Source organism: Lissotriton helveticus, chromosome 7, assembly GCF_964261635.1.
Source record: "Lissotriton helveticus chromosome 7, aLisHel1.1, whole genome shotgun sequence".
Taxonomy (NCBI): domain Eukaryota; kingdom Metazoa; phylum Chordata; class Amphibia; order Caudata; family Salamandridae; genus Lissotriton; species Lissotriton helveticus.
In genome coordinates, this window is record NC_136068.1 from 939047862 (window position 1) to 939064080 (window position 16219).

Genomic DNA, 16219 nt, shown 5'->3' on the forward strand with positions numbered 1-16219 from the left:
AGTGGACCAAAGTGGACCAGGTAGACATCAGTGACCTAAACCTGGGGAATCCAGATCTTCCTGGAGATGAAGAAGGCCAAAGAGGCCCTCTCGTTGTCCCAACAGGTAGACTTGGTGGTGTGCTTAGAAGAGAAATGTCTCCTTCCCAGGAGTACAATCATTCTGGTACATCTGTAGGGTCTTCTGCCTCTGCTCATAGGAGGGGTACCTCACTTGACAAGGGGGAGCATAATGCTAGGATGAGAGAAGTCCAGCTTAGAAGAAGGAGAGAAGAAGTAGCCTTCAAAAAGGAGACCCTAGCTCTTGAAAGAGAGAGAAGAATGTTGGGGTAACTATAGGAAGCAGATCTTACTCTCCTACACCCTCCCCAAACACAGGGATATTAAACTAACCTTGCCCATTTGAGTCTTCATGTTCTAAGTGGAAATATCTGGAGAGTGCATCTGCATTGGCATGGTTACTCCCAGGTCTATGTTCCACTGTAAAGTCCATCCCCTGTAGGGAAATGGACCACCTCAAAAGTTTGGGGTTTTCACCCTTCATCTGTTTTAGCCATAAGAGGGGCTTATGTTATGGTCTGTCTGAACAGTGAAGTGAGTGCCAAAAAAGTATGCATCAGCTTCTTCAGATCCCAAACCACAGCAAAGGCCTCCCTCTCAATAGCTGACCAACGTTTCTCTCTAGATGTCAGCCTTCTGCTAATACAAGTTACTGGCTGGTCCTGACCTTTATCTTTCAATTGTGACAGCACAGCCCCTACCCCAACTCAGATGCATCTGTTTGGATAATGAATTCTTTGGACTAGTTAGGACTTTGCAGAATGTGTGCAATGCACATGGCCTTTCTTTTGACAGTTGACTGTCCACTGACCTTTCTTAGGCATTCTTTTAGAAGTTAAGTCATTCAGGGGTGTCACTATAGAACCATACCCCTTGACAAATCTTCTATAGTACTCAGTCAGGCCCAAGAAAGCTCTGACCTGAGTCTGGGTGGTTGGAGCAACCCAGTCCATTATGGTCTGGATTTTGCTCTGCAATGGTTGAACCTGGCCTCCACCTACAAGGTGGCCCAGGTACACAACCTGACTCTGCGCTATCAGGCACTTAGTAGCCTTGATAGTTAGGCCTGCCTTCTGCAGGGCCTCCAAAACATTTTTCAGGTGGATCAGGTGATCTTCCCAGGTGGAGCTAAAGACAGCAATATCATCTAGATAAGCTGCACTATAGTCTTCCAGGCCTGTTAAGACTTTATTCACCAACCTTTGAAATGTGGCAGGTGCATTTTTCAGACCAAAAGGCAATACCACAAATTGATAATATCCATTAGGGTTTGAAAATGCTGTTTTTGGCTTTGCATCATCAGCTAGCCTGATCTGCCAGTAGCCATCTGTTAGATCAAATGTGCTCGGACATTTGGCAGATGCCAACATATCTATGAGCTCATCTGCTCTAGGAATTGGATGGCCATCAGTCCTGGTGACTGGATTGAGACCTCTATAGTCCACACAAAACCTAATCTCTCTCTTACCACCCTGGGTGTGAGGTTTGGGTACTAGGACTATTGGACTAGCCCAAGGGCTAGCTAAAGGTTCAATTACTCCCAGATCCAACATTTTCTGGACTTCAGTCCTGATACTGTCCCTGACATGATCAGGTTGCCTGTAAATCTTATTTTTCACAGGCAGACTGTCCCCAGTGTCCACTTCATAAGTGCACCAGGTAGTCTGACTTGGAGTCAGTGAAAACATATGTCTATACTGTTATGGAACTTGTCTGCAATCAGTTTGCTGCTGATCAGTGAGGCTGCCTGCCAAGGCTACTCTATTAACTGATCCATAATCAGGGTTCTGAGAGAGCAGGTGTAACGACAGGATAATTTGCCCTCTTTTGGATTAGTGATGACTAATAGTCCACTGCCATCAATGGACCCTTGATAGAGGTCAATGAGATTAGTTTCTAGGGTGGTTACTTGATGCTTTGATTTAGTTTGGATGATGTATCTTTATAATTTCCCTATATTCTTCAATGATAGTGGACTATGAGTCAGGGTGGAATGTAACGACAGGATAATTTGCCCTCTTTTGGATTAGTGATGACTAATAGTCCACTGCCATCTCAGTATATTACTTTTCCTTTATTTCAGCCTATTTGTAGGGTTTTGCCTATTGGCTTTGACATAATTATGTGTCCTTTCATCATCCTACCTATAGTAGAGGGTGGATCCTGTAGTCCTGACTTTATATTATGGTTTGTGTATGTACTCTGACAGAGCTAAGTGTCTATTTCATCCTTTTCGGGCCTACAAGGCCCAGAACCGGAGAGACTCCATTTTGCTTCCTGCCTCTGCAGACGAGATGCTTGCAGGGTAAAGGTGATGTTTTAGTTATGAGGTGTTGTTCGCTCTTTGCAAACTGGAGAGAACCGGCCAGAGTTGAATCTTATCAAGAAGTGTCCCTGGGCTCAAGTCTCTAGACGAAACAAGCAGCTGATCACTGTGAGGGCGTCTGGAGCAGGGAGCCTGGTGCATGGATCTGGTGGGAGGAGGCTACTGGCTGGAACTTTCCACTAGAGGAGAGCATTCCATATTAGCGAAGTGCAGAAGAGGCGGAGTTGTCAGATGGATCTTGGAAGAGAAGAGAATGGTCAGAAGGCTCTTGAAATTGCAGAGTGAAGTCAGTTGGTGTTTGGAACAGAGAGCAGTCAGTTGGTCTCAGATGATTGCTGGAGATAGAGAGAGAGAGCAACGTGCGGAGCAGACCGATGAAGTTGGTCCGAGAGCTGGTGATTAATTGCTAGCTTTTACTGAAGAGGAGAATCCTGTAATGTCAACATGCAGAGGTGGTGGAAACAGAGCGAGTCCAGAAGAGGGTTCGAGTTTTGGAACCAAGGCAGAGTAGACGAGGCGTAGCGGTGCAGACGTGTATTCGTGAGCCATAGTTGGAGAGCAGAGTCCCGAGCGAGTGAAGACCCAAGACAGAGAGAAAGGGACCAGCCCCGCTGCTGAGATGGAAAGACGCACGTTTAAGGTGAGGCGTTCTAAGCTAGTGTAGATGACCCATAATTAATAATCCAACTTTCCTCCTTTATTAGGTTGTAGATGATGGCTAATTGCAACTATAATTATCTTGCTTATGATGTGTCTAATTGTATAAATGAATGATGTTATATCCGATCTATATTTGAGTGTTGTTTCCATGACAGGACTAACCTTTCTTTTTAACCAGATACTGGCAGGTTAGCAGGTGAGTAGACCCTTCTAGCAGGTAACTTAGAAATGAGAGATTGTGTAGCCTATGGCTGGAAGGAACTCCCAAATGTTCTAATGAGATAGCTCTTCTAAATTGAGACTCGTAAATAACGTCGGTGCACCTTAGGTGTACCGCCGACCCCTATAGAACACCCCATTGGGGAATAACAGGTTCACCAGTGGGAAGTATAGATGTTATTGATCCTAAGCGTTAGGGAACCGTCTGGCGACGTTAAATCAATAGTAAATCAATAGTCTGGCGACTCTAAATCAATAGTCTGGCGACTCTAAATCAATAGTCTGGCGACTCTAAATCAATAGTCTGGCGACTCTAAATCGAAAGTCTGGCGACGTTAAATCAAAATAAGCTGCCCTCCGACGCAAGAGGGGGTAGGTTGGTCCAGGTCAGCTTGCCATGGGGCTATAACGTAAGAATAATAGGATATAAAACATGGAATTCCTTAGATTTTAGCTATAACTCTAATTGTATAGACTTGTAAATAAGCCTCTTTTCACCTTCTCAGGTGAGTCTTCTAAATGTCTTGTAAATAGCGGCCTGAGAAGAGTGTGTTTGCGTGACGGCTGGGTTAGCCACGGCTGGTGGCTGCCTATCCTAAAAATCCGGTCGTTACAGCAGGTCTGGGAGAGGGTCACTCTCTTCTTCCTGTCCTTCATCAGTAGCCATGAGCAAGCCCATGTCCGTCCTGTCAACATATGGTTTCAATCTGTTGACATGAAGCACCCTATCGGGGCTCCTGGGAGTACCAAGATCCACCAAATAGGTGACCTCTTCCTTCTGTTTAACAATAGTGGGGGCCCCACTCCACTTGTCTTGGAGAGCTGCTGGGGCCACAGGCTCCAACACCCACACTTTCTGTCCTGGCTGGTAAACAGTCAGTACAGCCTTTTGGTCATGCCAGACTTTCTGTAATTCCTGGCTAGCCTCAAGGTTTTTAGTTGCCTTTTTCATGTACTCAGCCATCCGGGAGCAGAGACCAAGTACATAGTCCACAATATCCTGTTTAGGAGGTTTGAGAGGTAACTCCCATCCCTCCTACACCAGACAAAGTGGTTCTCTGACAGGGTGCCCAAACAGAAGTTCAAATGGGCTATAGCCAACCCCCTTCTGTGGAAGCTCCCTGGATGAAAACAAAAGGCAGGGTAGCAGGATATCCCATCTCCGCCTGAGCTTTTCTGGAAGACCCTTAATCACACCTTTTAAGGTTTTGTTGACTCTCTCAACTAAACCATTGCATTGTGGATGATAGGGTGTGGTAAACTTGTAGTTCACTCCACACTCCTTCCACATTGCAGTCAAGTATCTAAACATAACCTCTGTCTGATACTACCTCCTTAGCGAAACCAACTCTTGAGAAAACTCCCAAGAGGGCTCTTGCCACAACAGGTGCTGTAGTGGTCCTAAGGGAAATTGCCTCTGGCTTTATCCTAGGTCATTTCAGGGACTGTATCAGGACAGAAGTCCAGAAAATGTTGGATCTGGGAGTAATTGAACCTTCAGATAGCCCTTGAGCTGGTCCAGTAGTCCTAGTACCCAAACCTCACACCCAGGGTGGTAAGAGAGAGACAAGGTTTTGTGCGGACTACAGAGGTCTCAATGCAGTCACCAGGACTGATGCCCATCCAATTCCTAGAGCAAATGAGCTCATAGATATGTTGGCATCTGCCAAATTTCTGAGCTCATTTGATCTAACAGCTGGCTACTGGCAGATCAGGCTAGCTGATGATGCAAAGCAAAAAACAGCATGTTCAACCCCTAGACATTAGCAATTTGTGGTAATGCCCTTTGGTCTGAACAATGCACCTGACACATTTCAAAGGTTGGTGAACAGGCCTGGAAGACTATAGTGCAGCTTATCTAGATGATATTGCTGTCTTTAGCTCCACCTGGGAAGATCACCTGATCCACCTGAAAAATGTTTTGGAGGCCCTGCAGAAGGTAGGCCTAATTATCAAGGCTACTAAGTGCCAGGTAGGGCAGAGTCAGGTTGTGTACCTGGGGCACCTTGTAGGTGGAGGCCAGGTTCAACCAATGCAGAGCAAAATCCAGACCATTATGGACTAGGTTGCTCCAACCACCCAGACTCAGGTCAGAGCTTTCAGTGGACAGTCAGCTGTCAAAAGGCATTGGATGACCTGAAGCGCGCCATGTGCACTGCACCAATTCTGCAAAATCCTAACTACTCCAAAGAATTTATTGTCCAAACATATGCATCTGAGTTAGGGGTAGGGGCTGTGATGTCACAATTGAACGATGAAGGTCAGGACCAGCCATTAGCTTTTATTAGCAGAAGGCTGACCCCTAGAGAGAAACTTTGGTCAGCTATTGAGAGGGAGGCCTTTGCTGTGGTTTGGGATCTGAAGAAGCTGAGGCCTTACTTGTTTGGCACTCACTTCACAGTTCAGAAAGACCAAAAGCCCCTCTTATGGCTAAAACAGATGAAGGGTGAAAACTCCAAACTCTTAAGGTGGTCCATTTCCCTACAGGGGAAGGACTATACAGTGGAACATAGACCTGGGAGTAACCATGCCAATGCAGATGGACTCTCCAGATATTTCCACTTAGAACATGAAGACTCAACTGGTCAAGGTTAGTTTAATGTCCCTGCTTTTCTGTGGGGAGGGGGTTGTAGGAGTGTAAGATCTGCTTCCTATGGTTACCCCCACTTTTTGCTGTGTTTCACTGGTTTATCGACTTTAGTCTGGCTGTGCCCCTGCTAATCAGGACCACAGCCTAGCTGTTCTCTCTCTAAATTGGTTACCTGTACATTAGGTAGAATCCAGATTGGTTACTGGGTTACCCTTGTGAGTGCATAGTATATGGTACCTTAGGTACCAAGGGCATAGGTACCCCAGAGGCCTACCAGGGGCTGAAGCATGTATTATGACACCCCTGGGAAAGCCTTCCAAAATGGCACCACAGGTCTGCACTTGCAGCCTGGGTAAGGTGGTGTAAGCACCCCTTACTTAGATATAGTATACCTATATCTACCTATATATATATAGACACATATTAACCTATGAGTTACTCCTATGGCAGGCCTTGGCATTAGGTTTCCTGTCCAGGGAGGTGCCAGCACCTCCCCAGACAGGCTTTAGTGTATTGGGGCAGGGTGAGTTGCATTCAGTGAATGCTTTTCAGACACTGCCTGGACACACAAGGTGTCCCATGCATTTCCCAGTTCAAACCGGTTGCTGGGGCACCCTCCCCAGCTATGGCGTGAAACTGGACAAAGGGGGAAGGGGTGTAACCATCCCCTCTCCAGGTCCTCCCATAGGTGGGACCCTAGAGTTAGTCCAACCCTTAAACTTGGTATAAGTATAGGAACCCATTCACTAGGACTTTACATTACCCTGGATGAAACTCTGACACATAAATCTTGGACCTTCGATATTCCATATCGACTGGAAGACGGAAGATATCTCTTTTGGGGTCAAGGAGTGACTCCCCTGTTCAAACAGGCACCAAAGAATCATCTTGCCAGTCTGCATTTTTGAGGCCCCTGCCAGATCCCAAAAAATCTGCGACAAAGGACATGGACTTTCAGACATCTTCGAGGCTGTCACGAGTCCCCAGCGAAGCTGAGACCTGTAGCTATCACAAGAGATGTGGGACCGGTACTCCTGGACATTCTGCACATTTGCTAGTGCATCAACTTCCCAAGCTTTCCCGAAGTTGTGCATTGGGCGACTTGTAGTCCAAGCCCTGAGCATCTTTTGCCTCGAAGATTGTGGGCCTACACTCCACAAGTGTTCCGTGGGCCTGCTTTCAGCATTTCTGTTCAAGGTGCCTTTGCGATCCCTAGTCTGTTGGCTAGTGGGTCCACACAAAGGAATCTACTTTGTTTCTAGGGCTTACCTGGTTGCTCCAGACGTGCCCTGACTGCCCTCCTATGGGTGAGTCTCTCAGACCTTGCTGGTCTGCACCGAAGCCAATTTTGTCATCTTGAGTGGGTTGCTGTTGCCAAGTGTTGTTGGGTCCAATCTGGATACCGACGCTGTAGAACTCAACATCTGACGTGCGACAGCTCGACTCCAACTCCTAGTTGTTGTCGACGCCTACTGGACCTCATGGCTGAAGAGTCAAGCTTCACCTACTTCACCTTAAAGCACCTGACATTGGTTGGCATCTTCCTGTCGCCATCCTGGTCACTGGCTAGTGACCCAGACTCTGTCCTCTCTGCTTTCAGATTCTTTAGATCTCCGATCCACCTTTGGATCCATCCAGACACTCTTCTCCTGGACGCCTGCAGCACTTCTTTGCAGCTCTCCATTGGAATCGACGACGAAACCCGACACGAAAAGACACCTATCCTCCCGGCTTTCCTGGGTGAGGTAACACAAGTACTTCGGTGCTCCCGTGGGTCTTGACTCTCGAAGTGTCCAGTACTGAAAGGGTTTTACTGTAGTCCACTCCGAAGTGTCCCTAAACTTTAACTTTGTAACTTTAACTTTCACCATAGAAGTCAATGGTGATTCGCAGCTGTGTTTAGACCCCCCCGTGGGTCTCCTGCGTCCCTACCTTGGGTGGTTCCTGGTTTCCCCAGCGGTTCTACAGGCCCTAGGCCTAACATCTGTTCCTCATGTGGTTCTTATACCACTTCCTAGTATATGGTTTTTGAGGCCATAGGGCAAAACGTATACTGTGCTAATTTACTGTGCGCTATTTAAGTTCTTGAATTGTACTTTTGCCTCTAGCCTCAAAAAGAGACTAGAGGGGTTGTGTTTAGAATAAATACATATATTTTATATATATATATACCTGGTGGGGTGCTCTTTCATTTCATCATTCAAGAGATTAAAGACTGGTAAAAAAAGCTGCTTTACATTCCTGCAAGACTTAGCCTGAAGGCTGCTCTCCACAGCTACCATTAGGATAGCTTTCTATAAAGGCTGTCTTAAACCTACCATCAATAAGGGTCGTTTGGATTGGTGCAAGGTGCCCACTAGAATAGTGAACATCATATGCCAGGCCAACTTCTCACATGCATGATGCATGCAAGATCAAGGAATCACCTGGACTCAGACTTCAGGGCTTGCTCATCCTAGCTTTGCTAGGCTGCTGCCGGGAGTGGGGTTGGGAGGTTGGAGGACAAACGGTCTCCCATAATGTCCTTCCCAAGGCCCTTATTAGTATGCTACTGGTAGGGCTTGTGCAACAAGGCATCAGCCTTTGAATGCAACAAGTAGGTGTTGGGCCCATAATACAAAGGTCGATAGATCGAAACGATCCCCAGCTACCAGGTGCTGCTGGAGCAGGAATCAATTTAAATAAAGTCAGTTTAGCATCTCTATCTCACACCAACATGGTTGATCCCCGCTTGGATGTTTCCACTTACTTCTCTGCAACAGACCATTGCCATCATTTATAATAAGTTCAGGAGGTAAGGGAGACATAGTTTACATCGCATGAGAAACATCCATGCCATTACAACAGGGTAATTACAAAGACTACGTTGTTACATTGCAAACCATTACAACGCAAGTCATTACAACGACGTGCTGTAGGGGCAGAAGGTGTTGGATTTAAAATCCAACACCTTCCCTACTGTTGTACAGACTGGAGTTGGAATAGTAAATTACTCTATTCCACCATCCAGCTCCCCTATAGCGAGTCGTTGTAACAACTTGCATTGTAATGTTATGCAATGTAACAACACGGTCATTGTAACGACCGCATTGTAATGGCATGCGATGTAACGTCACATATTCGGAGTTACGCATCACAAAAATCGTCATCACAATATCATTTCAAAGTTCAGTCAATAATGAGAGTTCTGATTATTTTTCAGGGTTTTATTTTTGTTGAAATGTTCTCTTTTTCTCATCAGTTAAATCCATCAGTAATATTGTTAGAACTAATCATATCAAATAATGTATACAGGGTATTCCATAAAGGAAAGAACCCCAATTTTAAAGAATGGGGCAGAAAACTGTGTTAGCAGGGACTCATAAAGAGTCCAAGTGCAAGAGGCAATAGTGAACTAGAACATAAAGCTCAAAATTTGATTTGCCAATATTAGCTGAACTTCCCATGAAGGAAGGTTCACTAAACTCAGCAGAGTCTCAGCAATGAAGTAAAATAGTCATGCAGTAGTAGTAGCAACTGCAATCAGCAATCAGGTCTGAATAGGATAGCAAATCAGCGTGCAGCTTTCAGCATAAAGCCGTTAGCATTCAGCCTCAGAATGGGAGAAGAAAATGTGGGAATACTGTAATAACCTACTCTGGGGATGTGTACTAGTATAAACAGTTGAAAAGAAATGTTGCAGTTCTTGTTGCATCTTCTTCTCCTCTCATACAATCAGGTTTCAGTGTTCTTCTGAGACCGGCCTCTCCTCTTCCTTTCACACGATTCCACAAATTATGAAATTATGAAACATAATTAAAACATTGTCTATGTATGAGGCCTTTCGATTATTAGACCTCCTTTCCAATCGGCATGACCACGTTTTTTACCTTGTAATGAAATAAATTAGTTATTAGCTAAACAATAGGCTATGTGAAATAGAAACATCATCTGCAACGAATATTTTTCAGCACCACATCTCTTCATTATAAAATGATCAAAAAATATGTTAAGAGATCAACATTTTCTATTCATGCATTGCATTTAGTGTGAGAAATAATAAGAAGTGATGGTGCATGCTACACGGGGCAGGGATGTTTTAAAACATCGGGGCATATTCGCAAGAACATGTGATAACCGTTGCAAAAGTAACTTAACGTGACTCCCAAAATCGTAGTCCATTGTGGGAAAATTACGCCATGTTAACCAAGTATTCACAACACGGCGGTACCATGAGATAGACTCCAGATAACTTGTCAAATGACCACGTTTAATTCAACTCTACGCTGCAAAAATGCGAGACACGAATGCAAAAAAAGCTGCGATGAGACCAATTGCGATACAAAAAGCAGTGAAAACCAGAGGCAGGTCTGCATTTCCCACGCATCTGGCAGGAAAATGCACTATAAAAGCTACGGAAAATACTCATCAGAAACAATACAAACTGCGTAGCAACATGGATGCACCCTGACCAAGCGCAGAGGCCAACCTGAACCCCACAAGCCCCAGAGACCACACACAAGGAACACCGGGATCGGGGAAGGCCAGGGAGAGGAGGGAGAGGAAGACGGGGTGCAGTCTGCAGCAAAACCAGATTAGCGTCACGGAGGTGACAGAACACTACCATCAACTGACCCCCAATTAGACTACCGGGAATGCAGTCGGAGTGGTGAGGAGGCCAATGGAGGAGGCCAAGAGGTGCTGGCATGATGTGAAAATCTACACTAGGCACAAAGCCGCTGCCAATAGGAAGGCAGCAACGCCACAGGAGGACCTGGAGGAAACGGAGGCCACAGTCAACAGTGTGGAGACGGTACAAGGAGTCAGGAGTGCAGACACAGCTGGGGAGGACCTGACACAACATCAACAGGGTGAGTAATGACCAGGGACTGGGGGGAGATGTGCACAATGGCACACATGCACAACGATGTGTAGCACACTGCACACTCACAATTACCCTGGATCATGTCTCTGATCCCAGTGGCACACTCCAGCACACACACACAGCAAGAACAGCACACCCATATTGACGACAATGTGGTACAATGCGCAAACCCGACTCTGCATAACAGAAGACACAACTGGGTCCGCACACATGCAGAAACAGGCCTACTACATCTGACAAGGCTGAAAACTGTGAAATGGAAATGTACGCGTACAACCTCACATCCGTCATGTAGTCCTAATGTACATGGTCCCGCATTTAAATCCTGCACCTCCCAAACAGTCACAATGTACATTGTCATACAGTCTGCATGTAAACAAGAACAATGCGCCAACATACATGTCAACACAATGTCAACATGCATCTCCTCTTCGCATTGCAGAGGGACACACAACACATACAACAGAGCACAGAAGACCACACATCAGTGATGCCAGATAGGACCACCACACCTTCGACACTGACACCCTACAACAGCCCATGGATATCCCACGCAACCCACCACCAGGACCAGGGCAGCCAAGCTACTTAGAGGAAAACACAGACCCTGCAACAGACCACACAGCAGGAAGCACCTGCAAGCACGGTTGGCTCACAACACCTCACCGACCCACACATTGCACCCTAATGCCAGGTGTCAGAACGCCAAAAGGAGGTGGCCAAACAGGTGCGGGTGGGGTTTGAACCCATGGAAGACGAACTAGATCACATACGTGGGTGTCTATTATCCTTCAGGGACCAACTACACCCCACAAAGGAGACCCACACTGCCATAGAGACATACAGATGCACATTCCCAGTACAGAACTATGCCCAGGGGCACGTAAACATCAGTCACTCACCCCTGTTGGCTCTGCGTACGGCGACCCAGTCCACTCCCCTTATGAATTGAGTGGGTGACGACAAAGCTACATGTCCAAGCTCTAACCCGCTGCATGCGGTGACATCTCTGCGTCCGCTGTACACAGCACAATATAATGTGGTAGGCCCCAGGGCCCTCATGCATACAACAAGACCACAGGGACACATGCAGATGTTATGTTGAACTGGCGACGGGCATGTGCCCCCGGCCCCTTTATTGGCTGGGCGACATGTACAGTGACGCATGTGCTGGATGTGTGTGGGGTGAGTGTAAGCCAGCCCACACAGAGTGCTTAGTGCTGGCAACAACCTGAACAGTGGACACCAGTGCAATGGAAATAGAAAACACCAGCATACAAACAGAAGTGTCCGTGAGTTGCAGGGCACTGAGGTTGGGGCACTAGAGCTGAGCGTGCTCATGTGAGGAAAATGACTAGGATTGTGTCTCTTCAGGATATTTCTGATTCAGACGCAGTGGGATATGTTAGACCTGCATCATCTTCCACATCAAAGTCCCAGGTCTCCCACACTGCCTGAGGTGACATTGCTGCGCAACCTCTCCACAGCACAAAACACAATCAGTTACGGTCCATGGGTTGCAGTGCACGGAGTCAGTGGCACCTGTAGTGCTGAGCAGGGTAACAGGCAGATGATGGCATCCACGACAGGTATAAGGAACTCGGTTAGTCTGCCAGTACCACTGTTTCAACTCTGACAGATGGCATTTGGAGGTTGTCCTGGCGATGGTGGCGTGTACCTCCTGTGGTGATGCGACGTCCGGGCCCGTCAGGACTCGATTGGATATGTGAGCCCTGGTGGACCGCAGTTGAGGCCGGAGGCAGCAGACAGCGCAGAGCCACAGACACATGGCGTTGACGACCCCAAGGCCACCGTCTCAGAAGCCTTCAAATATTTAATCAAACAGGGTCCCTGACTTGAGCTGCACATTGTTAGTGGCCCTGGCACAGGCACAGGCACACTGCCACGGGACAGTGACTTGCGATCCACTGAGGTAGGAGCATGCAGACTGAGCAGGTCCTCGTCGATGTCGAAGGTGAATGTGGCGGAGGGTAGCGGGGGACAGTGGAAGGTGTCCTCCAGGGCATGATGTAGAGGGCAGATGCTACCCGGAAGCAACAAATGGAGGAGTGGAAAGCGACAGCCTCATTGCCACCTCCAATTCGGTATCAGCTGCATGAGGATGAAAACTACCCCCCAGTCCATAGACTCAGACGCCACCAATGTATTACCAGAGAGTGTCCATGAATGTCGGGGAACAGACTTAGTGGCACCGGTGCTGAGAGGGGATGCAGTCTGCGATGATGCCGTTACACTGTTATAATCTCCACCATTGCTAAATCAAGACTCTGTGACCTACTGCACCGCAGTGTAGGCCGTAGGCAGTGGTCAGCAGTGGCCCACAGCCATGTGTCATAGGCTCGCGATGCACAGAGTTAGTGACACCAGGGCAGTCGTCGGTAGTGTTCGGTCACCTCCGTAACGATGATCCTTTTTTCCTCCCAAATGCAACGTGTCCTCCTCTTAAGCCTCCCCTTGCGTGCAATGATATGTACACTGCCTTAGAATAATCAATATTCAGTTAAAAATCTGTGACCTACTCGAGCGCAGCATAGGCCGAGAACAGTAGTCCGCGGTGGTCCACAGAATCTTGCGGTTGTGATGCAGTACTAAGACCTGGTGGAACCACATTGAAGGGAGTATAGGACATAAACTCTGCCATAAATAATGTGCTCTGCCATGGTGTAATCAAGACTCAGTTCCAAATGTGTGGCCTACTTGTACGCTGTGCATGCCAGTGGAGTACATCAACAAGTAAGGAGTACTGCGGGACTGTGTTGCAGAGGCGTGATAGTCTGAGGAGGCTGCTAAGGTCGCGGCCCTTGGGCTTGGAGATTGCACCGGTACGTGGTGGGCCCTTTTCGTCACAATCCGGTGTTGGCGGGTGGGCATTGAGGCCTGGGTGTGCTGGGGCGGGCAGGACTGGTTCAGGGACCAGCGCCCGGGGTGCAGCAGGCACACAGGATCGCAGGTAACTCTGCTCATGGCGACGGCATCCACCTCGTGGCGGGGTGAGAGGCACCAACCTGGCAGAGACGTTGGGCATTCCGGAAGAGGACCACGCCAAGTTACGTGCCTTTTATTCTCACCCCTACGCTGGCCTGGCATACGCCAGACCAGCCCACTCTGGTCACGCTTCTGTGCACGCTTCTGTGGGGGATGTAACAAGCTACATTTCCGTGATCTTTCCCACTGGCTGGGGTGACATGGTTGTGTCCACTGTCCACCACACTCCATACACCAGCGGGGTATGTCGACATGAATATGTGTGTGGTCGGCATACTGCAGTCTGGCCAGCGCATCCAAGCCACACTTGGCATTGTGTACATTCTTATTCATCTGTCACTTGCCTCCTTTGCACATGTGTGGTCACCACATCTTCCCACATCCTGCTATTGTGTGGTTGAGGTGCCATGCCGTTGATAGCTAATGTACATGGCTGGACCAGGTTCCCACAGTAAGTTGTGCTGTTGTGTCTGGTGGGTGTGCATGTTGTATGTGAGATTGTGACGTGTGCATTTCCTGTGTTGTGAGTTGCATGATTGTGGAGGTGAGGTGTGTGGTGTGTTCATTTGGTATTGGCCAACGAGCAGTGCATTTCCATGGATGCATCCTGGTAGCGCAGGTTGATGATGGACTGTCGGAAGGTGTAGGAATCATGCACACTGCCTGGGTAGTTGGCGACGACGTTGGCGGAGATTCCCCTGTGGTCCTAATTTGCCTGGACATTGGTGGGATACATGCGCTTTCTGTTGCGCTTATTGCGTGCAGTGTTGCCAGGGGCCACTAGTAGGACATGTATGCAGTCAATTGCCCCCTGACACTTGCGGGAAGCCAGCTGTGGTGTAGAAGCCTTGCTTGCTCTCTGGCTGTTCCTGCGCAGTGTGTGGGAAGTATAGATGGTTGTGTACCAAGCTGATGGTGTCATCCATGGCCGTTGTGAGGGACTTGGATTGACCTGGCTGTGTAAGTCCTCCATATCAGGCGGTTGTTGGATGGAGGGTAGCAGAGGTCGACAAGTGCAGCACGGCCAGCAGCTTGGTCTGAGGTGGGATGTTGGTTGTCCGCTGTGATGTTACTGTCAGCCTATGGACAATGGTGGTCAGGATGCAGAGGAGGGTTGTCCCGTTGAGCATGTAGTGGGCAATGACATTCTCTGGTGTTGAGTCTGTGAGGTTGGTGCATTTTCTGAGGGTCGCTGTCCTTGTCTGCGCTGCCTCAGTGTTGGCCCGGGGGGGGGGGCGGTGGGGGCCCAGGGGTTTGTGGTGTGGTCCTGGGGGTGGTGTCGGTGGGTGTTGTGGCACTCTTGGGTGTCCAGCTCGCATGTTCAGTGGCTCCATGGCATCTGTTGTTCTTCAGGTGTGGCTCTGGGCTGGCCTCCCTTTTGTGCTGCAGGCTGTCGTCCGACTTTACACCAGGTCAGAGCAGGTGTTATCACATGTATCTTGGTGCCAGATGTAGGTAATTCTATTTTACCACTTCTTAAATACCGAATCATACCGATTCGGTATTTAAGAAGTGGTAAAATAGAGGGGGGGATGTAGGTAATACAGACTCGGTAAATACCGAATCGTTAAGATTCGGTATTTACCGATTCTGTAAATACCGATTCGGTAATGCCCATTGATTCCTATGGGCTTCAATGCCCATAGGAATCAATGGGCATTACCGAATCGGTATTTACAGAATCAATAAATACCGATTTCAGCAAGGGTGCAGGGGGTGTCACTTTGACACCCTCTAGCACCCCAAATACAGGCATGTGTGCCATGTGGCACACAGACATGCCCTAAGGGCATGTCTGTCTGTCACATGGCATAGGTGTGCATGCACACATGTGCATGCACTCCTGGATTCGGTATTTTACCACCCAATTGGATTGGGTGGTAAAATACCGAATCTGAAAGGCCTTTGGGACTCAGAAGAGTCCCACCTACATCTGGAAGTTACCGAATCGGTAAAAATACCGATTCGGTATTTTACAGATTCGGTAAATTTACCGATTCGGTAAATTTACCGAATCTGTAAAATGATGCCCCTACATCTCAATCACCAAATACCGGTCGGTAACGGCCGAATTCGGCCGTTACCGACCGGTATTTGGGCTCCTACATCTGACCCTTGGTCTTTTTGCCGATCTGGCTGGTGGTTGGCAATGTTGCGGAGTGGTGATGTTGCAGCTTTTGGCATGGGAACGCCTACTCTGCATCTCATTGGCGATAGTTGCTGGGGTCGTCTGTGGCATTGTCTTTTGCGGCTGCTATCGCTGGTAAACTGGTGATATCGGCTGTTAGCACCAGCTTGTGAATGGGGTGATAAATTTATCGCCACTTTTTCTGCTTTGAAGTGCCGTTAACTGGGCGATGAGTCCTTGAGAATATGCCCCATCAAGTTTTCAATTTTAGCTTGTGCTGCGGTTCTTTTCTGCCCACCACACAAGCTGCAATTATAAAATGGATGTTTCCAACCGCCCATAGGGCAGTCGCATCCAAATACAGCGG